This window comes from Schistocerca cancellata, chromosome 11, assembly GCF_023864275.1.
Source record: "Schistocerca cancellata isolate TAMUIC-IGC-003103 chromosome 11, iqSchCanc2.1, whole genome shotgun sequence".
In the NCBI taxonomy this organism is placed as follows: domain Eukaryota; kingdom Metazoa; phylum Arthropoda; class Insecta; order Orthoptera; family Acrididae; genus Schistocerca; species Schistocerca cancellata.
This window is the reverse complement of record NC_064636.1, coordinates 7554728-7578641: the sequence shown is the minus strand read 5'-3', so window position 1 is coordinate 7578641 and position 23914 is coordinate 7554728.

The window sequence follows — 23914 nt, the reverse complement described above, 5'->3', positions numbered from 1 at the left end:
TTTCCGTCATTTACTATCATATCGACATAACGCCAGATCGTCACAGTGGTCGCTTTTCTCTCTGAAACGGTTACATTTATCGTCTGCAAGCCCTTGTCGCGTGATGCGGTATGCAGACACAGTACAAGCAGCACTCTAGAACACAGAATAAGAATATACGTTGATGCAATCGGCCAGGAAGAACAGCTACATTTCAAGTTTTAGTTATCGATTAATGAATTATTGGGCGGTTTGGTTCCTTGGACCAGACCGAGGACCTTAAGATTTTGCATGAACCGAGGACTGGCAGCCAGGTAACACGAGAAATTGTGTAAAGTGTTAATATGTAGTAAAAACCTAAGAAAATCTCCCGTATCCGTCATTTACTATCGAATCGACATAACGCCAGATCGTCACAGTGGTCGCTTTTCTCTCTGAAACGGTTACATTTATCGTCTGCAAGCCCTTGTCGCGTGATGCGGTATGCAGACACAGTACAAGCAGCACACTAGAACACAGAATAAGAATCTACGTTGATGCAATCGGCCAGTAAGAAGAGCTAAATTTCAAGTTTTAGTTATCGATTAATGAATTATTGGGCGGTTTGGTGCCTTGGACCAGACCGAGGACCTTAAGATTTTGCATGAACCGAGGACTGGCAGCCAGGTAACACGAGAAATTGTGTAAAGTGTTAATATGTAGTAAAAACCTAAGAAAATCTCCCGTTTCCGTCATTTACTATCGAATCGACATAACGCCAGATCGTCACAGTGGTCGCTTTTCTCTCTGAAACGTTTACATTTATCGTCTGCAAGCCCTTGTCGCGTGATGCGGTATGCAGACACAGTACAAGCAACACACTAGAACACAGAATAAGAATCTACGTTGATGCAATCGGCCAGTAAGAAGAGCCACATTTCAAGTTTTAGTTATCGATTAATGAATTATTGGGCGGTTTGGTGCCTTGGACCAGACCGAGGACCTTAAGATTTTGCATGAACCGAGGACTGGCAGCCAGGTAACACGAGAAATTGTGTAAAGTGTTAATATGTAGTAAAAACCTAAGAAAATCTCCCGTTTCCGTCATTTACTATCGAATCGACATAACGCCAGATCGTCACAGTGGTCGCTTTTCTCTCTGAAACGGTTACATTTATCGTCTGCAAGCCCTTGTCGCGTGATGCGGTATGCAGAGTCACTACAAGCGGCATAGTAGAACACTGAAGAAGCATGTAAGTTTATGCAATCGCCCAGTAAGAAGAGCTACATTTCAAGTTTTAGTTATCGATTAATGAATTATTGGGCGGTTTGGTGCCTTGGACCAGACCGAGGACCTTAAGATTTTGCATGAACCGAGGACTGGCAGCCAGGTAACACGAGAAATTGTGTAAAGTGTTAATATGTAGTAAAAACCTAAGAAAATCTCCCGTTTCCGTCATTTACTATCGAATCGACATAACGCCAGATCGTCACAGTGGTCGCTTTTCTCTCTGAAACGGTTACATTTATCGTCTGCAAGCCCTTGTCGCGTGATGCGGTATGCAGACACAGTACAAGCAGGACACTAGAACACAGAATAAGAATCTACGTTGATGCAATCGGCCAGTAAGAAGAGCTACATTTCAAGTTTTAGTTATCGATTAATGAATAATTGGGCGGTTTGGTGCCTTGGACCAGACCGAGGACCTTAAGATTTTGCATGAACCGAGGACTGGCAGCCAGGTGACACGAGAAATTGTGTAAAGTGTTAATATGTAGTAAAAACCTAAGAAAATCTCCCGTTTCCGTCATTTACTATCGAATCGACATAACGCCAGATCGTCACAGTGGTCGCTTTTCTCTCTGAAACGGTTACATTTATCGTCTGCAAGCCCTTGTCGCGTGATGCGGTATGCAGACACAGTACAAGCAGCACACTAGAACACAGAATAAGAATCTACGTTGATGCAATCGGCCAGTAAGAAGAGCTACATATCAAGTTTTAGTTATCGATTAATGAATTATTGGGCGGTTTGGTGCCTTGGACCAGACCGAGGACCTTAAGATTTTGCATGAACCGAGGACTGGCAGCCAGGTAACACGAGACATTGTGTAAAGTGTTAATATGTAGTAAAAACCTAAGAAAATCTCCCGTTTCCTTCATTTACTATCGAATCGACATAACGCCAGATCGTCACAGTGGTCGCTTTTCTCTCTGAAACGGTTACATTTATCGTCTGCAAGCCCTTGTCGCGTGATGCTGAATGCAGAGTCACTACAAGCGGCATAGTAGAACACTGAAGAAGCATCTAAGTTTATGCAATCGCCCAGTAAGAAGAGCTACATTTCAAGTATTAGTTATCGATTAATGAATTATTGGGCGGTTTGCTGCCTTGGACCAGACCGAGGACCTTAAGATTTTGCATGAACCGAGGACTGGCAGCCAGGTAACACGAGAAATTGTGTAAAGTGTTAATATGTAGTAAAAACCTAAGAAAATCTCCCGTTTCCGTCATTTACTATCGAATCGACATAACGCCAGATCGTCACAGTGGTCGCTTTTCTCTCTGAAACGGTTACATTTATCGTCTGCAAGCCCTTGTCGCGTGATGCGGTATGCAGAGTCACTACAAGCGGCATAGTAGAACACTGAAGAAGCACCTAAGTTTATGCAATCGCCCAGTAAGAAGAGCTACATTTCAAGTTTTAGTTATCGATTAATGAATTATTGGGCGGTTTGGTGCCTTGGACCAGACCGAGGACCTTAAGATTTTGCACGAACCGAGGACTGGCAGCCAGGTAACACGAGAAATTGTGTAAAGTGTTAATATGTAGTAAAAACCTAAGAAAATCTCCCGTTTCCGTCATTTACTATCGAATCGACATAACGCCAGATCGTCACAGTGGTCGCTTTTCTTTCTGAAACGGTTACATTTATCGTCTGCAAGCCCTTGTCGCGTGATGCGGTATGCAGACACAGTACAAGCAGCACACTAGAACACAGAATAAGAATCTACGTTGATGCAATCGGCCAGTAAGAAGAGCTACATTTCAAGTTTTGGTTATCGATTAATGAATTATTGGGCGGTTTGGTGCCTTGGACCAGACCGAGGACCTTAAGATTTTGCATGAACCGAGGACTGGCAGCCAGGTAACACGAGAAATTGTGTAAAGTGTTAATATGTAGTAAAAGCCTAAGAAAATCTCCCGTTTCCGTCATTTACTATCGAATCGACATAACGCCAGATCGTCACAGTGGTCGTTTTTCTCTCTGAAACGGTTACATTTATCGTCTGCAAGCCCTTGTCGCGTGATGCGGTATGCAGACACAGTACAAGCAGCACACAAGAACACAGAATAAGAATCTACGTTGATGCAATCGGCCAGTAAGAAGAGCTACATTTCAAGTTTTAGTTATCGATTAATGAATTATTGGGCGGTTTGGTGCCTTGGACCAGACCGAGGACCTTAAGATTTTGCATGAACCGAGGACTGGCAGCCAGGTAACACGAGAAATTGTGTAAAGTGTTAATATGTAGTAAAAACCTAAGAAAATCTCCCGTTTCCGTCATTTACTATCGAATCGACATAACGCCAGATCGTCACAGTGGTCGCTTTTCTCTCTGAAACGGTTACATTTATCGTCTGCAAGCCCTTGTCGCGTGATGCGGTATGCAGACACAGTACAAGCAGGACACTAGAACACAGAATAAGAATCTACGTTGATGCAATCGGCCAGTAAGAAGAGCTACATTTCAAGTTTTAGTTATCGATTAATGAATAATTGGGCGGTTTGGTGCCTTGGACCAGACCGAGGACCTTAAGATTTTGCATGAACCGAGGACTGGCAGCCAGGTGACACGAGAAATTGTGTAAAGTGTTAATATGTAGTAAAAACCTAAGAAAATCTCCCGTTTCCGTCATTTACTATCGAATCGACATAACGCCAGATCGTCACAGTGGTCGCTTTTCTCTCTGAAACGGTTACATTTATCGTCTGCAAGCCCTTGTCGCGTGATGCGGTATGCAGACACAGTACAAGCAGCACACTAGAACACAGAATAAGAATCTACGTTGATGCAATCGGCCAGTAAGAAGAGCTACATATCAAGTTTTAGTTATCGATTAATGAATTATTGGGCGGTTTGGTGCCTTGGACCAGACCGAGGACCTTAAGATTTTGCATGAACCGAGGACTGGCAGCCAGGTAACACGAGACATTGTGTAAAGTGTTAATATGTAGTAAAAACCTAAGAAAATCTCCCGTTTCCTTCATTTACTATCGAATCGACATAACGCCAGATCGTCACAGTGGTCGCTTTTCTCTCTGAAACGGTTACATTTATCGTCTGCAAGCCCTTGTCGCGTGATGCTGAATGCAGAGTCACTACAAGCGGCATAGTAGAACACTGAAGAAGCATCTAAGTTTATGCAATCGCCCAGTAAGAAGAGCTACATTTCAAGTATTAGTTATCGATTAATGAATTATTGGGCGGTTTGCTGCCTTGGACCAGACCGAGGACCTTAAGATTTTGCATGAACCGAGGACTGGCAGCCAGGTAACACGAGAAATTGTGTAAAGTGTTAATATGTAGTAAAAACCTAAGAAAATCTCCCGTTTCCGTCATTTACTATCGAATCGACATAACGCCAGATCGTCACAGTGGTCGCTTTTCTCTCTGAAACGGTTACATTTATCGTCTGCAAGCCCTTGTCGCGTGATGCGGTATGCAGAGTCACTACAAGCGGCATAGTAGAACACTGAAGAAGCACCTAAGTTTATGCAATCGCCCAGTAAGAAGAGCTACATTTCAAGTTTTAGTTATCGATTAATGAATTATTGGGCGGTTTGGTGCCTTGGACCAGACCGAGGACCTTAAGATTTTGCACGAACCGAGGACTGGCAGCCAGGTAACACGAGAAATTGTGTAAAGTGTTAATATGTAGTAAAAACCTAAGAAAATCTCCCGTTTCCGTCATTTACTATCGAATCGACATAACGCCAGATCGTCACAGTGGTCGCTTTTCTTTCTGAAACGGTTACATTTATCGTCTGCAAGCCCTTGTCGCGTGATGCGGTATGCAGACACAGTACAAGCAGCACACTAGAACACAGAATAAGAATCTACGTTGATGCAATCGGCCAGTAAGAAGAGCTACATTTCAAGTTTTGGTTATCGATTAATGAATTATTGGGCGGTTTGGTGCCTTGGACCAGACCGAGGACCTTAAGATTTTGCATGAACCGAGGACTGGCAGCCAGGTAACACGAGAAATTGTGTAAAGTGTTAATATGTAGTAAAAGCCTAAGAAAATCTCCCGTTTCCGTCATTTACTATCGAATCGACATAACGCCAGATCGTCACAGTGGTCGTTTTTCTCTCTGAAACGGTTACATTTATCGTCTGCAAGCCCTTGTCGCGTGATGCGGTATGCAGACACAGTACAAGCAGCACACAAGAACACAGAATAAGAATCTACGTTGATGCAATCGGCCAGTAAGAAGAGCTACATTTCAAGTTTTAGTTATCGATTAATGAATTATTGGGCGGTTTGGTGCCTTGGACCAGACCGAGGACCTTAAGATTTTGCATGAACCGAGGACTGGCAGCCAGGTAACACGAGAAATTGTGTAAAGTGTTAATATGTAGTAAAAACCTAAGAAAATCTCCCGTTTCCGTCATTTACTATCGAATCGACATAACGCCAGATCGTCACAGTGGTCGCTTTTCTCTCTGAAACGGTTACATTTATCGTCTGCAAGCCCTTGTCGCGTGATGCGGTATGCAGACACAGTACAAGCAGCACACTAGAACACAGAATAAGAATCTACGTTGATGCAATCGGCCAGGAAGAAGAGCTACATTTCAAGTTTTAGTTATCGATTAATGAATTATTGGGCGGTTTGGTGCCTTGGACCAGACCGAGGACCTTAAGATTTTGCATGAAAGGAGGACTGGCAGCCAGGTAACACGAGAAATTGTGTAAAGTGTTAATATGTAGTAAAAACCTAAGAAAATCTCCCGTTTCCGTCATTTACTATCGAATCGACATAACGCCAGATCGTCACAGTGGTCGCTTTTCTCTCTGAAACGGTTACATTTATCGTCTGCAAGCCCTTGTCGCGTGATGGGGTATGCTGACACAGTACAAGCAGCACACTAGAACACAGAATAAGAATCTACGTTGATGCAATCGGCCAGTAAGAAGAGCTACATTTCAAGTTTTAGTTATCGATTAATGAATTATTGGGCGGTTTGGTGCCTTGGACCAGACCGAGGTCCTTAAGATTTTGCATGAACCGAGGACTGGCAGCCAGGTAACACGAGAAATTGTGTAAAGTGTTAATATGTAGTAAAAACCTAAGAAAATCTCCCGTTTCCGTCATTTACTATCGAATCGACATAACGCCAGATCGTCCCAGTGGTCGCTTTTCTCTCTGAAACGGTTACATTTATCGTCTGCAAGCCCTTGTCGCGTGATGCGGTATGCAGACACAGTACAAGCAGCACACTAGAACACAAAATAAGAATCTACGTTGATGCAATCAGCCAGTAAGAAGAGCTACATTTCAAGTTTTAGTTATCGATTAATGAATTATTGGGCGGTATGGTGCCTTGGACCAGACCGAGGACCTTAAGATTTTGCATGAACCGAGGACTGGCAGCCAGGTAACACGAGAAATTGTGTAAAGTGTTAATATGTAGTAAAAACCTAAGAAAATCTCCCGTTTCCGTCATTTACTATCGAATCGACATAACGCCAGATCGTCACAGTGGTCGCTTTTCTCTCTGAAACGGTTACATTTATCGTCTGCAAGCCCTTGTCGCGTGATGCGGTATGCAGACACAGTACAAGCAGCACACTAGAACACAGAATAAGAATCTACGTTGATGCAATCGGCCAGTAAGAAGAGCTACATTTCAAGTTTTAGTTATCGATTAATGAATTATTGGGCGGTTTGGTGCCTTGGACCAGACCGAGGACCTTAAGAATTTGCATGATCCTAGGACTGGCAGCCAGGTGACACGAGAAATTGTGTAAAGTGTTAATATGTAGTAAAAACCTAAGAAAATCTCCCGTTTCCGTCATTTACTATCGAATCGACATAACGCCAGATCGTCACAGTGGTCGCTTTTCTCTCTGAAACGGTTACATTTATCGTCTGCAAGCCCTTGTCGCGTGATGCGGTATGCAGACACAGTACAAGCAGCACACTAGAACACAGAATAAGAATCTACGTTGATGCAATCGGCCAGTAAGAAGAGCTACATATCAAGTTTTAGTTATCGATTAATGAATTATTGGGCGGTTTGGTGCCTTGGACCAGACCGAGGACCTTAAGATTTTGCATGAACCGAGGACTGGCAGCCAGGTAACACGAGACATTGTGTAAAGTGTTAATATGTAGTAAAAACCTAAGAAAATCTCCCGTTTCCGTCATTTACTATCGAATCGACATAACGCCAGATCGTCACAGTGGTCGCTTTTCTCTCTGAAACGGTTACATTTATCGTCTGCAAGCCCTTGTCGCGTGATGCGGTATGCAGACACAGTACAAGCAGCACACTAGAACACAGAATAAGAATCTACGTTGATGCAATCGGCCAGTAAGAAGAGCTACATATCAAGTTTTAGTTATCGATTAATGAATTATTGGGCGGTTTGGTGCCTTGGACCAGACCGAGGACCTTAAGATTTTGCATGAACCGAGGACTGGCAGCCAGGTAACACGAGACATTGTGTAAAGTGTTAATATGTAGTAAAAACCTAAGAAAATCTCCCGTTTCCTTCATTTACTATCGAATCGACATAACGCCAGATCGTCACAGTGGTCGCTTTTCTCTCTGAAACGGCTACATTTATCGTCTGCAAGCCCTTGTCGCGTGATGCGGAATGCAGAGTCACTACAAGCGGCATAGTAGAACACTGAAGAAACATCTAAGTTTATGCAATCGCCCAGTAAGAAGAGCTACATTTCAAGTTTTAGTTATCGATTAACGAATTATTGGGCGGTTTGGTGCCTTGGACCAGACCGAGGACCTTAAGATCTTGCATGAACCGAGTACTGGCAGCCAGGTAACACGAGAAATTGTGTAAAGTGTTAATATGTAGTAAAAACCTAAGAAAATCTCCCGTTTCCGTCATTTACTATCGAATCGACATAACGCCAGATCGTCACAGTGGTCGCTTTTCTCTCTGAAACGGTTACATTTATCGTCTGCAAGCCCTTGTCGCGTGATGCGGTATGCAGAGTCACTACAAGCGGCATAGTAGAACACTGAAGAAGCACCTAAGTTTATGCAATCGCCCAGTAAGAAGAGCTACATTTCAAGTTTTAGTTATCGATTAATGAATTATTGGGCGGTTTGGTGCCTTGGACCAGACCGAGGACCTTAAGATTTTGCACGAACCGAGGACTGGCAGCCAGGTAACACGAGAAATTGTGTAAAGTGTTAATATGTAGTAAAAACCTAAGAAAATCTCCCGTTTCCGTCATTTACTATCGAATCGACATAACGCCAGATCGTCACAGTGGTCGCTTTTCTTTCTGAAACGGTTACATTTATCGTCTGCAAGCCCTTGTCGCGTGATGCGGTATGCAGACACAGTACAAGCAGCACAGTAGAACACAGAATAAGAATCTACGTTGATGCAATCGGCCAGTAAGAAGAGCTACATTTCAAGTTTTAGTTATCGATTAATGAATTATTGGGCGGTTTGGTGCCTTGGACCAGACCGAGGACCTTAAGATTTTGCATGAACCGAGGACTGGCAGCCAGGTAACACGAGAAATTGTGTAAAGTGTTAATATGTAGTAAAAGCCTAAGAAAATCTCCCGTTTCCGTCATTTACTATCGAATCGACATAACGCCAGATCGTCACAGTGGTCGTTTTTCTCTCTGAAACGGTTACATTTATCGTCTGCAAGCCCTTGTCGCGTGATGCGGTATGCAGGGTCACTACAAGCGGCATAGTAGAACACTGAAGAAGCATCTAAGTTTATGCAATCGCCCAGTAAGAAGACCTACATTTCAAGTTTTAGTTATCGATTAATGAATTATTGGGCGGTTTGGTGCCTTGGACCAGACCGAGGACCTTAAGATTTTGCATGAACCGAGGACTGGCAGCCAGGTAACACGAGAAATTGTGTAAAGTGTTAATATGTAGTAAAAACCTAAGAAAATCTCCCGTTTCCGTCATTTACTATCGAATCGACATAACGCCAGATCGTCACAGTGGTCGCTTTTCTCTCTGAAACGGTTACATTTATCGTCTGCAAGCCCTTGTCGCGTGATGGGGTATGCAGACACAGTACAAGCAGCGCACTAGAACACAGAATAAGAATCTACGTTGATGCAATCGGCCAGTAAGAAGAGCTACATTTCAAGTTTTAGTTATCGATTAATGAATTGTTGGGCGGTTTGGTGCCTTGGACCAGACCGAGGTCCTTAAGATTTTGCATGAACCGAGGACTGGCAGCCAGGTAACACGAGAAATTGTGTAAAGTGTTAATATGTAGTAAAAACCCAAGAAAATCTCCCGTTTCCGTCATTTACTATCGAATCGACATAACGCCAGATCGTCACAGTGGTCGCTTTTCTCTCTGAAACGGTTACATTTATCGTCTGCAAGCCCTTGTCGCGTGATGCGGTATGCAGACACAGTACAAGCAGCACACTAGAACACAGAATAAGAATCTACGTTGATGCAATCGGCCAGTAAGAAGAGCTACATTTCAAGTTTTAGTTATCGATTAATGAATTATTGGGCGGTTTGGTGCCTTGGACCAGACCGAGGACCTTAAGATTTTGCATGAACCGAGGACTGGCAGCCAGGTAACACGAGAAATTGTGTAAAGTGTTAATATGTAGTAAAAACCTAAGAAAATCTCCCGTTTCCGTCATTTACTATCGAATCGACATAACGCCAGATCGTCACAGTGGTCGCTTTTCTCTCTGAAACGGTTACATTTATCGTCTGCAAGCCCTTGTCGCGTGATGCGGTATGCAGACACAGTACAAGCAGCACACTAGAACACAGAATAAGAATTTACGTTGATGCAATCGGCCAGTAAGAAGAGCTACATTTCAAGTTTTAGTTATCGATTAATGAATTATTGGGCGGTTTGGTGCCTTGGACCAGACCGAGGACCTTAAGATTTTGCATGAACCGAGGACTGGCAGCCAGGTAACACGAGAAATTGTGTAAAGTGTTAATATGTAGTAAAAACCCAAGAAAATCTCCCGTTTCCGTCATTTACTATCGAATCGACATAACGCCAGATCGTCACAGTGGTCGCTTTTCTCTCTGAAACGGTTACATTTATCGTCTGCAAGCCCTTGTCGCGTGATGCGGTATGCAGACACAGTACAAGCAGCACACTAGAACACAGAATAAGAATCTACGTTGATGCAATCGGCCAGGAAGAAGAGCTACATTTCAAGTTTTAGTTATCGATTAATGAATTATTGGGCGGTTTGGTGCCTTGGACCAGACCGAGGACCTTAAGATTTTGCATGAAAGGAGGACTGGCAGCCAGGTAACACGAGAAATTGTGTAAAGTGTTAATATGTAGTAAAAACCTAAGAAAATCTCCCGTTTCCGTCATTTACTATCGAATCGACATAACGCCAGATCGTCACAGTGGTCGTTTTTCTCTCTGAAACGGTTACATTTATCGTCTGCAAGCCCTTGTCGCGTGATGCGGTATGCAGACACAGTACAAGCAGCACACTAGAACACAGAATAAGAATCTACGTTGATGCAATCGGCCAGTAAGAAGAGCTACATTTCAAGTTTTAGTTATCGATTAATGAATTATTGGGCGGTTTGGTGCCTTGGACCAGACCGAGGACCTTAAGATTTTGCATGAACCGAGGACTGGCAGCCAGGTAACACGAGAAATTGTGTAAAGTGTTAATATGTAGTAAAAACCTAAGAAAATCTCCCGTTTCCGTCATTTACTATCGAATAGACATAACGCCAGATCGTCACAGTGGTCGCTTTTCTCTCTGAAACGGTTACATTTATCGTCTGCAAGCCCTTGTCGCGTGATGCGGTATGCAGACACAGTACAAGCAGCACACTAGAACACAGAATAAGAATCTACGTTGATGAAATCGGCCAGGAAGAAGAGCTACATTTCAAGTTTTAGTTATCGATTAATGAAGTATTGGGCGGTTTGGTGCCTTGGACCAGACCGAGGACCTTAAGATTTTGCATGAACCGAGGACTGGCAGCCAGGTAACACGAGAAATTGTGTAAAGTGTTAATATGTAGTAAAAACCTAAGAAAATCTCCCGTTTCCGTCATTTACTATCGAATCGACATAACGCCAGATCGTCACAGTGGTCGCTTTTCTCTCTGAAACGGTTACATTTATCGTCTGCAAGCCCTTGTCGCGTGATGCGGTATGCAGACACAGTACAAGCAGCACACTAGAACACAGAATAAGAATCTACGTTGATGCAATCGGCCAGGAAGAAGAGCTACATTTCAAGTTTTAGTTATCGATTAATGAATTATTGGGCGGTTTGGTGCCTTGGACCAGACCGAGGACCTTAAGATTTTGCATGAACCGAGGACTGGCAGCCAGGTAACACGAGAAATTGTGTAAAGTGTTAATATGTAGTAAAAACCTAAGAAAATATCCCGTTTCCTTCATTTACTATCGAATCGACATAACGCCAGATCGTCACAGTGGTCGCTTTTCTCTCTGAAACGGTTACATTTATCGTCTGCAAGCCCTTGTCGCATGATGCGGTATGCAGAGTCACTACAAACGGCATAGTAGAACACTGAAGAAGCATCTAAGTTTATGCAATCGGCCAGTAAGAAGAGCTACATTTCAAGTTTTAGTTATCGATTAATGAATTATTGGGCGGTTTGGTGCCTTGGACCAGACCGAGGACCTTAAGATTTTGCATGAACCGAGGACTGGCAGCCAGGTAACACGAGAAATTGTGTAAAGTGTTAATATGTAGTAAAAACCTAAGAAAATCTCCCGTTTCCGTCATTTACTATCGAATCGACATAACGCCAGATCGTCACAGTGGTCGCTTTTCTCTCTGAAACGGTTACATTTATCGTCTGCAAGCCCTTGTCGCGTGATGCGGTATGCAGACACAGTACAAGCAGCACACTAGAACACAGAATAAGAATCAACGTTGATGCAATCGGCCAGGAAGAAGAGCTACATTTCAAGTTTTAGTTATCGATTAATGAATTATTGGGCGGTTTGGTGCCTTGGACCAGACCGAGGACCTTAAGATTTTGCATGAACCGAAGACTGGCAGCCAGGTAACACGAGACATTGTGTAAAGTGTTAATATGTAGTAAAAACCTAAGAAAATCTCCCGTTTCCTTCATTTACTATCGAATCGACATAACGCCAGATCGTCACAGTGGTCGCTTTTCTCTCTGAAACGGTTACATTTGTCGTCTGCAAGCCCTTGTCGCGTGATGCGGAATGCAGAGTCACTACAAGCGGCATAGTAGAACACTGAAGAAGCATCTAAGTTTATGCAATCGCCCAGTAAGAAGAGCTACATTTCAAGTTTTAGTTATCGATTAATGAATTATTGGGCGGTTTGGTGCCTTGGACCAGACCGAGGACCTTAAGATTTTGCATGAACCGAGGACTGGCAGCCAGGTAACACGGGAAATTGTGTAAAGTGTTAATATGTAGTAAAAACCTAAGAAAATCTCCCGTTTCCGTCATTTACTATCGAATCGACATAACGCCAGATCGTCACAGTGGTCGCTTTTCTCTCTGAAACGGTTACATTTATCGTCTGCAAGCCCTTGTCGCGTGATGCGGTATGCAGAGTCACTACAAGCGGCATAGTAGAACACTGAAGAAGCACCTAAGTTTATGCAATCGCCCAGTAAGAAGAGCTACATTTCAAGTTTTAGTTATCGATTAATGAATTATTTGGCGGTTTGGTGCCTTGGACCAGACCGAGGACCTTAAGATTTTGCACGAACCGAGGACTGGCAGCCAGGTAACACGAGAAATTGTGTAAAGTGTTAATATGTAGTAAAAACCTAAGAAAATCTCCCGTTTCCGTCATTTACTATCGAATCGACATAACGCCAGATCGTCACAGTGGTCGCTTTTCTTTCTGAAACGGTTACATTTATCGTCTGCAAGCCCTTGTCGCGTGATGCGGTATGCACACACAGTACAAGCAGCACACTAGAACACAGAATAAGAATCTACGTTGATGCAATCGGCCAGTAAGAAGAGCTACATTTCAAGTTTTGGTTATCGATTAATGAATTATTGGGCGGTTTGGTGCCTTAGACCAGACCGAGGACCTTAAGATTTTGCATGAACCGAGGACTGGCAGCCAGGTAACACGAGAAATTGTGTAAAGTGTTAATATGTAGTAAAAACCTAAGAAAATCTCCCGTTTCCGTCATTTACTATCGAATCGACATAACGCCAGATCGTCACAGTGGTCGCTTTTCTCTCTGAAACGGTTACATTTATCGTCTGCAAGCCCTTGTCGCGTGATGGGGTATGCAGACACAGTACAAGCAGCACACTAGAACACAGAATAAGAATCTACGTTGATGCAATCGGCCAGTAAGAAGAGCTACATTTAAAGTTTTAGTTATCGATTAATGAACTGTTGGGCGGTTTGGTGCCTTGGACCAGACCGAGGTCCTTAAGATTTTGCATGAACCGAGGACTGGCAGCCAGGTAACACGAGAAATTGTGTAAAGTGTTAATATGTAGTAAAAACCCAAGAAAATCTCCCGTTTCCGTCATTTACTATCGAATCGACATAACGCCAGATCGTCACAGTGGTCGCTTTTCTCTCTGAAACGGTTACATTTATCGTCTGCAAGCCCTTGTCGCGTGATGCGGTATGCAGACACAGTACAAGCAGCACACTAGAACACAGAATAAGAATCTACGTTGATGCAATCGGCCAGTAAGAAGAGCTACATTTCAAGTTTTAGTTATCGATTAATGAATTATTGGGCGGTTTGGTGCCTTGGACAAGACCGAGGACCTTAAGATTTTGCATGAACCGAGGACTGGCAGCCAGGTAACACGAGAAATTGTGTAAAGTGTTAATATGTAGTAAAAACCTAAGAAAATCTCCCGTTTCCGTCATTTACTATCGAATCGACATAACGCCAGATCGTCACAGTGGTCGCTTTTCTCTCTGAAACGGTTACATTTATCGTCTGCAAGCCCTTGTCGCGTGATGCGGTATGCAGACACAGTACAAGCAGCACACTAGAACACAGAATAAGAGTTTACGTTGATGCAATCGGCCAGTAAGAAGAGCTACATTTCAAGTTTTAGTTATCGATTAATGAATTATTGGGCGGTTTGGTGCCTTGGACCAGACCGAGGACCTTAAGATTTTGCATGAACCGAGGACTGGCAGCCAGATAACACGAGATATTGTGTAAAGTGTTAATATGTAGTAAAAACCCAAGAAAATCTCCCGTTTCCGTCATTTACTATCGAATCGACATTACGCCAGATCGTCACAGTGGTCGCTTTTCTCTCTGAAACGGTTACATTTATCGTCTGCAAGCCCTTGTCGCGTGATGCGGTATGCAGACACAGTACAAGCAGCACACTAGAACACAGAATAAGAATCTACGTTGATGCAATCGGCCAGGAAGAAGAGCTACATTTCAAGTTTTAGTTATCGATTAATGAATTATTGGGCGGTTTGGTGCCTTGGACCAGACCGAGGACCTTAAGAGTTTGCATGAACCAAGGACTGGCAGCCAGGTAACACGAGAAATTGTGTAAAGTGTTAATATGTAGTAAAAACCTAAGAAAATCTCCCGTTTCCGTCATTTACTATCGAATCGACATAACGCCAGATCGTCACAGTGGTCGCTTTTCTCTCTGAAACGGTTACATTTATCGTCTGCAAGCCCTTGTCGCGTGATGCGGTATGCAGACACAGTACAAGCAACACACTAGAACACAGAATAAGAATCTACGTTGATGCAATCGGCCAGTAAGAAGAGCTACATTTCAAGTTTTAGTTATCGATTAATGAATTATTGGGCGGTTAGGTGCCTTGGAGCAGACCGAGGACCTTAAGATTTTGCATGAACCGAGGACTGGCAGCCAGGTAACACGAGAAATTGTGTAAAGTGTTAATATGTAGTAAAAACCTAAGAAAATCTCCCGTTTCCGTCATTTACTATCGAATCGACATAACGCCAGATCGTCACAGTGGTCGCTTTTCTCTCTGAAACGGTTACATTTATCGTCTGCAAGCCCTTGTCGCGTGATGCGGAATGCAGAGTCACTACAAGCGGCATAGTAGAACACTGAAGAAGCATCTAAGTTTATGCAATCGCCCAGTAAGAAGAGCTACATTTCAAGTTTTAGTTATCGATTAATGAATTATTGGGCGGTTTGGTGCCTTGGACCAGACCGAGGCCCTTAAGATTTTGCATGAACCGAGGACTGGCAGCCAGGTAACACGAGAAATTGTGTAAAGTGTTAATATGTAGTAAAAACCTAAGAAAATCTCCCGTTTCCGTCATTTACTATCGAATCGACATAACGCCAGATCGTCACAGTGGTCGCTTTTCTCTCTGAAACGGTTACATTTATCGTCTGCAAGCCCTTGTCGCGTGATGCGGTATGCAGAGTCACTACAAGCGGCATAGTAGAACACTGAAGAAGCACCTAAGTTTATGCAATCGCCCAGTAAGAAGAGCTACATTTCAAGTTTTAGTTATCGATTAATGAATTATTGGGCGGATTGGTGCCTTGGACCAGACCGAGGACCTTAAGATTTTGCAAGAACCGAGGACTGGCAGCCAGGTAACACGAGAAATTGTGTAAAGTGTTAATATGTAGTAAAAACCTAAGAAAATCTCCCGTTTCCGTCATTTACTATCGAATCGACATAACGCCAGATCGTCACAGTGGTCGCTTTTCTTTCTGAAACGGTTACATTTATCGTCTGCAAGCCCTTGTCGCGTGATGCGGTATGCACACACAGTACAAGCAGCACACTAGAACACAGAATAAGAATCTACGTTGATGCAATCGGCCAGTAAGAAGAGCTACATTTCAAGTTTTGGTTATCGATTAATGAATTATTGGGCGGTTTGGTGCCTTGGACCAGACCGAGGACCTTAAGATTTTGCATGAACCGAGGACTGGCAGCCAGGTAACACGAGAAATTGTGTAAATTGTTAATATGTAGTAAAAGCCTAAGAAAATCTCCCGTTTCCGTCATTTACTATCGAATCGACATAACGCCAGATCGTCACAGTGGTCGTTTTTCTCTCTGAAACGGTTACATTTATCGTCTGCAAGCCGTTGTCGCCTGATGCGGTATGCAGGGTCACTACAAGCGGCATAGTAGAACACTGAAGAAGCATCTAAGTTTATGCAATCGCCCAGTAAGGAGAGCTACATTTCAAGTTTTAGTTATCGATTAATGAATTATTGGGCGGTTTGGTGCCTTGGACCAGACCGAGGACCTTAAGATTTTGCAAGAACCGAGGACTGGCAGCCAGGTAACACGAGAAATTGTGTAAAGTGTTAATATGTAGTAAAAACCTAAGAAAATCTCCCGTTTCCGTCATTTACTATCGAATCGACATAACGCCAGATCGTCACAGTGGTCGCTTTTCTCTCTGAAACGGTTACATTTATCGTCTGCAAGCCCTTGTCGCGTGATGGGGTATGCAGACACAGTACAAGCAGCACACTAGAACACAGAATAAGAATCTACGTTGATGCAATCGGCCAGTAAGAAGAGCTACATTTCAAGTTTTAGTTATCGATTAATGAATTATTGGGCGGTTTGGTGCCTTGGACCAGACCGAGGTCCTTAAGATTTTGCATGAACCGAGGACTGGCAGCCAGGTAACACGAGAAATTGTGTAAAGTGTTAATATGTAGTAAAAACCCAAGAAAATCTTCCGTTTCCGTCATTTACTATCGAATCGACATAACGCCAGATCGTCACAGTGGTCGCTTTTCTCTCTGAAACGGTTACATTTATCGTCTGCAAGCCCTTGTCGCGTGATGCGGTATGCAGACACAGTACAAGCAGCACACTAGAACACAGAATAAGAATCTACGTTGATGCAATCGGCCAGTAAGAAGAGCTACATTTCAAGTTTTAGTTATCGATTAATGAATTATTGGGCGGTTTGGTGCCTTGGACCAGACCAAGGACCTTAAGATTTTGCATGAACCGAGGACTGGCAGCCAGGTAACACGAGAAATTGTGTAAAGTGTTAATATGTAGTAAAAACCCAAGAAAATCTCCCGTTTCCGTCATTTACTATCGAATCGACATAACGCCAGATCGTCACAGTGGTCGCTTTTCTCTCTGAAACGGTTACATTTATCGTCTGCAAGCCCTTGTCGCGTGATGCGGTATGCAGACACAGTACAAGCAGCACACTAGAACACAGAATAAGAATCTACGTTGATGCAATCGGCCAGGAAGAAGAGCTACATTTCAAGTTTTAGTTATCGATTAATGAATTATTGGGCGGTTTGGTGCCTTGGACCAGACCGAGGACCTTAAGATTTTGCATGAACCGAGGACTGGCAGCCAGGTAACACGAGAAATTGTGTAAAGTGTTAATATGTAGTAAAAACCTAAGAAAATCTCCCGTTTCCGTCATTTACTATCGAATCGACATAACGCCAGATCGTCACAGTGGTCGTTTTCCTCTCTGAAACGGTTACATTTATCGTCTGCAAGCCCTTGTCGCGTGATGCGGTATGCAGACACAGTACAAGCAGCACACTAGAACACAGAATAAGAATCTACGTTGATGCAATCGGCCAGTAAGAAGAGCTACATTTCAAGTTTTAATTATCGATTAATGAATTATTGGGCGGTTTGGTGCCTTGGACCCGACCGAGGTACTTAAGATTTTGCATGAACCGAGGACTGGCAGCCAGGTAACACGAGAAATTGTGTAAAGTGTTAATATGTAGTAAAAACCTAAGAAAATCTCCCGTTTCCGTCATTTACTATCGAATAGACATAACGCCAGATCGTCACAGTGGTCGCTTTTCTCTCTGAAACGGTTACATTTATCGTCTGCAAGCCCTTGTCGCGTGATGCGGTATGCAGACACAGTACAAGCAGCACACTAGAACACAGAATAAGAATCTACGTTGATGAAATCGGCCAGGAAGAAGAGCTACATTTCAAGTTTTAGTTATCGATTAATGAATTATTGGGCGGTTTGGTGCCTTGGACCAGACCGAGGATCTTAAGATTTTGCATGAACCGAGGACTGGCAGCCAGGTAACACGAGAAATTGTGTAAAGTGTTAATATGTAGTAAAAACCTAAGAAAATATCCCGTTTCCGTCATTTACTATCGAATCGACATAACGCCAGATCGTCACAGTGGTCGCTTTTCTCTCTGAAACGGTTACATTTATCGTCTGCAAGCCCTTGTCGCGTGATGCGGTATGCAGAGTCACTACAAGCGGCATAGTAGAACACTGAAGAAGCATCTAAGTTTATGCAATCGCCCAGTAAGAAGAGCTACATTTCAAGTTTTAGTTATCGATTAATGAATTATTGGGCGGTTTGGTGCCTTGGACCAGACCGAGGACCTTAAGATTTTGCATGAACCGAGGACTGGCAGCTAGGTAACACGAGAAATTGTGTAAAGTGTTAATATGTAGAAAAACCTAAGAAAATCTCCCGTTTCCGTCATTTACTATCGAATCGACATAACGCCAGATCGTCACAGTGGTCACTTTTCTCTCTGAAACGGTTACATTTATCGTCTGCAAGCCCTTGTCGCGTGATGCGGTATGCAGACACAGTACAAGCAGCACACTAGAACACAGAATAAGAATCAACGTTGATGCAATCGGCCAGGAAGAAGAGCTACATTTCAAGTTTTAGTTATCGATTAATGAATTATTGGGCGGTTTGGTGCCTTGGACCAGACCGAGGACCTTAAGATTTTGCATGAACCGAAGACTGGCAGCCAGGTAACACGAGAAATTGTGTAAAGTGTTAATATGTAGTAAAAACCTAAGAAAATCTCCCGTTTCCGTCATTTACTATCGAATCGACATAACGCCAGATCGTCACAGTGGTCGCTTTTCTCTCTGAAACGGTTACATTTATCGTCTGCAAGCCCTTGTCGCGTGATGCGGTATGCAGAGTCACTACAAGCGGCATAGTAGAACACTGAAGAAGCATCTAAGTTTATGCAATCGCCCAGTAAGAAGAGCTACACTTCAAGTTTTAGTTATCGATTAATGAATTATTGGGCGGTTTGGTGCTTTGGACCAGACCGAGGACCTTAAGATTTTGCATGAACCGAGGACTGGCAGCCAGGTAACACGAGAAATTGTGTAAAGTGTTAATATGTAGTAAAAACCTAAGAAAATCTCCCGTTTCCGTCATTTACTATCGAATCGACATAACGCCAGATCGTCACAGTGGTCGCTTTTCTCTCTGAAACGGTTACATTTATCGTCTGCAAGCCCTTGTCGCGTGATGCGGTATGCAGACACAGTACAAGCAGCACACTAGAACACTGAATAAGAATCTACGTTGATGCAATCGGCCAGGAAGAAGAGCTACATTTCAAGTTTTAGTTATCGATTAATGAATTATTGGGCGGTTTGGTGCCTTGGACCAGACCGAGGACCTTAAGATTTTGCATGAACCGAGGACTGGCAGCCAGGTAACACGAGAAATTGTGTAAAGTGTTAATATGTAGTAAAAACCTAAGAAAATCTCCCGTTTCCGTCATTTACTATCGAATCGACATTACGCCAGATCGTCACAGTGGTCGATTTTCTCTCTGAAACGGTTACATTTATCGTCTGCAAGCCCTTGTCGCGTGATGCGGTATGCAGACACAGTACAAGCAGCACACTAGAACACAGAATAAGAATCTACGTTGATGCAATCGGCCAGTAAGAAGAGCTACATTTCAAGTTTTAGTTATCGATTAATGAATTATTGGGCGGTTTGGTGCCTTGGGCCAGACCGAGGACCTTAAGATTTTGCATGAACCGAGGACTGGCAGCCAGGTGACACGAGAAATTGTGTAAAGTGTTAATATGTAGTAAAAACCTAATAAAATCTCCCGTTTCCGTCATTTACTATCGAATCGACATAACGCCAGATCGTCACAGTGGTCGCTTTTCTCTCTGAAACGGTTACATTTATCGTCTGCAAGCCCTTGTCGCGTGATGCGGTATGCAGACACAGTACAAGCAGCACACTAGAACACAGAATAAGAATCTACGTTGATGCAATCGGCCAGGAAGAAGAGCTACATTTCAAGTTTTAGTTATCGATTAATGAATTATTGGGCGGTTTGGTGCCTTGGACCAGACCGAGGACCTTAAGATTTTGCATGAACCGAGGACTGGCAGCCAGGTAACACGAGAAATTGTGTAAAGTGTTAATATGTAGTAAAAACCTAAGAAAATCTCCCGTTTCCGTCATTTACTATCGAATCGACATAACGCCAGATCGTCACAGTGGTCGCTTTTCTCTCTGAAACGGTTACATTTATCGTCTGCAAGCCCTTGTCGCGTGATGCGGTATGCAGAGTCACTACAAGCGGCATAGTAGAACACTGAAGATGCATCTAAGTTTATGCAATCGCCCAGAAGAAGAGCTACATTTCAAGTTTTAGTTATCGATTAATGAATTATTGGGCGGTTTGGTGCCTTGGACCAGACCGAGGACCTTAAGATTTTGCATGAACGGAGGACTGGCAGCCAGGTAACACGAGAAATTGTGTAAAGTGTTAATATGTAGTAAAAACCTAAGAAAATCTCCCGTTTCCGTCATTTACTATCGAATCGACATAACGCCAGATCGTCACAGTGGTCGCTTTTCTCTCTGAAACGGTTACATTTATCGTCTGCAAGCCCTTGTCGCGTGATGCGGTATGCAGAGTCACTACAAGCGGCATAGTAGAACACTGAAGAAGCATCTAAGTTAATGCAATCGCCCAGTAAGAAGAGCTACATTTCAAGTTTTAGTTATCGATTAATGAATTATTGGGCGGTTTGGTGCCTTGGACCAGACCGAGGACCTTAAGATTTTGCATGAACCGAGGACTGGCAGCCAGGTAACACGAGAAATTGTGTAAAGTGTTAATATGTAGTAAAAACCTAAGAAAATCTCCCGTTTCCGTCATTTACTATCGAATCGACATAACGCCAGATCGTCACAGTGGTCGCTTCTCTCTCTGAAACGGTTACATTTATCGTCTGCAAGCCCTTGTCGCGTGATGCGGTATGCAGAGTCACTACAAGCGGCATAGTAGAACACTGAAGAAGCATCTAAGTTTATGCAATCGCCCAGTAAGAAGAGCTACATTTCAAGTTTCAGTTACCGATTAATGAATTATTGGGCGGTTTGGTGCCTTGGACCAGACCGAGGACCTTAAGATTTTGCATGAACCGAGGACTGGCAGCCAGGTAACACGAGAAATTGTGTAAAGTGTTAATATGTAGTAAAAACCTAAGAAAATCTCCCGTTTCCGTCATTTACTATCGAATCGACATAACGCCAGATCGTCACAGTGGTCGCTTTTCTCTCTGAAACGGTTACATTTATCGTCTGCAAGCCCTTGTCGCGTGATGCGGTATGCAGACACAGTACAAGCAGCACACTAGAACACAGAATAAGAATCTACGTTGATGCAATCGGCCAGGAAGAAGAGCTACATTTCAAGGTTTGGTTATCGATTAATGAATTATTGGGCGGTTTGGTGCCTTGGACCAGACCGAGGACCTTAAGATTTTGCATGAACCGAGGACTGGCAGCCAGGTAACACGAGAAATTGTGTAAAGTGTTAATATGTAGTAAAAACCTAAGAAAATCTCCCGTTTCCGTCATTTACTATCGAATCGACATAACGCCAGATCGTCACAGTGATCGCTTTTCTCTCTGAAACGGTTACATTTATCGTCTGCAATCCCTTGTCGCGTGATGCGGTATGCAGACACAGTACAAGCAGCACACTAGAACACAGAATAAGAATCTACGTTGATGCAATCGGCCAGGAAGAAGAGCTACATTTCAAGGTTTAGTTATCGATTAATGAATTATTGGGCGGTTTGGTGCCTTGGACCAGACCGAGGACCTTAAGATTTTGCATGAACCGAGGACTGGCAGCCAGGTAACACGAGAAATTGTGTAAAGTGTTAATATGTAATAAAAACCTAAGAAAATCTCCCGTTTCCGTCATTTACTATCGAATCGACATAACGCCAGATCGTCACAGTGGTCGCTTTTCTCTCTGAAACGGTTACATTTATCGTCTGCAAGCCCTTGTCGCGTGATGCGGTATGCAGAGTCACTACAAGCGGCATTGTAGAACACTGAAGAAGCATCTAAGTTTATGCAATCGCCCAGTAAGAAGAGCTACATTTCAAGTTTTAGTTATCGATTAATGAATTATTGGGCGGTTTGGTGCCTTGGACCAGACCGAGGACCTTAAGAATTTGCATGAACCGAGGACTGGCAGCCAGGTAACACGAGAAATTGTGTAAAGTGTTAATATGTAGTAAAAACCTAAGAAAATCTCCCGTTTCCGTCATTTACTATCGAATCGACATAACGCCAGATCGTCACAGTGGTCGCTTTTCTCTCTGAAACGGTTACATTTATCGTCTGCAAGCCCTTGTCGCGTGATGCGGTATGCAGAGTCACTACAAGCGGCATAGTAGAACACTGAAGAAGCATCTAAGTTTATGCAATCGCCCAGTAAGAAGAGCTACATTTCAAGTTTTAGTTATCGATTAATGAATTATTGGGCGGTTTGGTGCCTTGGACCAGACCGAGGACCTTAAGATTTTGCATGAACCGAGGACTGGCAGCCAGGTAACACGAGAAATTGTGTAAAGTGTTAATATGTAGTAAAAACCTAAGAAAATCTCCCGTTTCCGTCATTTACTATCGAATCGACATAACGCCAGATCGTCACAGTGGTCGCTTTTCTCTCTGAAACGATTACATTTATCGTCTGCAAGCCCTTGTCGCGTGATGCGGTATGCAGACACAGTACAAGCAGCACACTAGAACACAGAATAAGAATCTACGTTGATGCAATCGGCCAGTAAGAAGAGCTACATTTCAAGTTTTAGTTATCGATTAATGAATTATTGGGCGGTTTGGTGCCTTGGACCAGACCGAGGACCTTAAGATTTTGCATGAACCGAGGACTGGCAGCCAGGTAACACGAGAAATTGTGTAAAGTGTTAATATGTAGTAAAAACCTAAGAAAATCTCCCGTTTCCGTCATTTACTATCGAATCGACATAACGCCAGATCGTCACAGTGGTCGTTTTTCTCTCTGAAACGGTTACATTTATCGTCTGCAAGCCCTTTTCGCGTGATGCGGTATGCAGACACAGTACAAGCAGCACACTAGAACACAGAATAGGAATCTACGTTGATGCAATCGGCCAGTAAGAAGAGCTACATTTCAAGTTTTAGTTATCGATTAATGAATTATTGGGCGGTTTGGTGCCTTGGACCAGACCGAGGACCTTAAGAGTTTGCATGAACCGAGGACTGGCAACCAGGTGACACGAGAAATTGTGTAAAGTGTTAATATGTAGTAAAAACCTAAGAAAATCTCCCGTTTCCGTCATTTACTATCGAATCGACATAACGCCAGATCGTCACAGTGGTCGCTTTTCTCTCTGAAACGGTTACATTTATCGTCTGCAAGCCCTTGTCGCATGATGCGGTATGCAGAGTCACTACAAGCGGCATAGTAGAACACTGAAGATGCATCTAAGTTTATGCAATCGCCCAGAAGAAGAGCTACATTTCAAGTTTTAGTTATCGATTAATGAATTATTGGGCGGTTTGGTGCCTTGGACCAGACCGAGGACCTTAAGAGTTTGCATGAACCGAGGACTGGCAACCAGGTGACACGAGAAATTGTGTAAAGTGTTAATATGTAGTAAA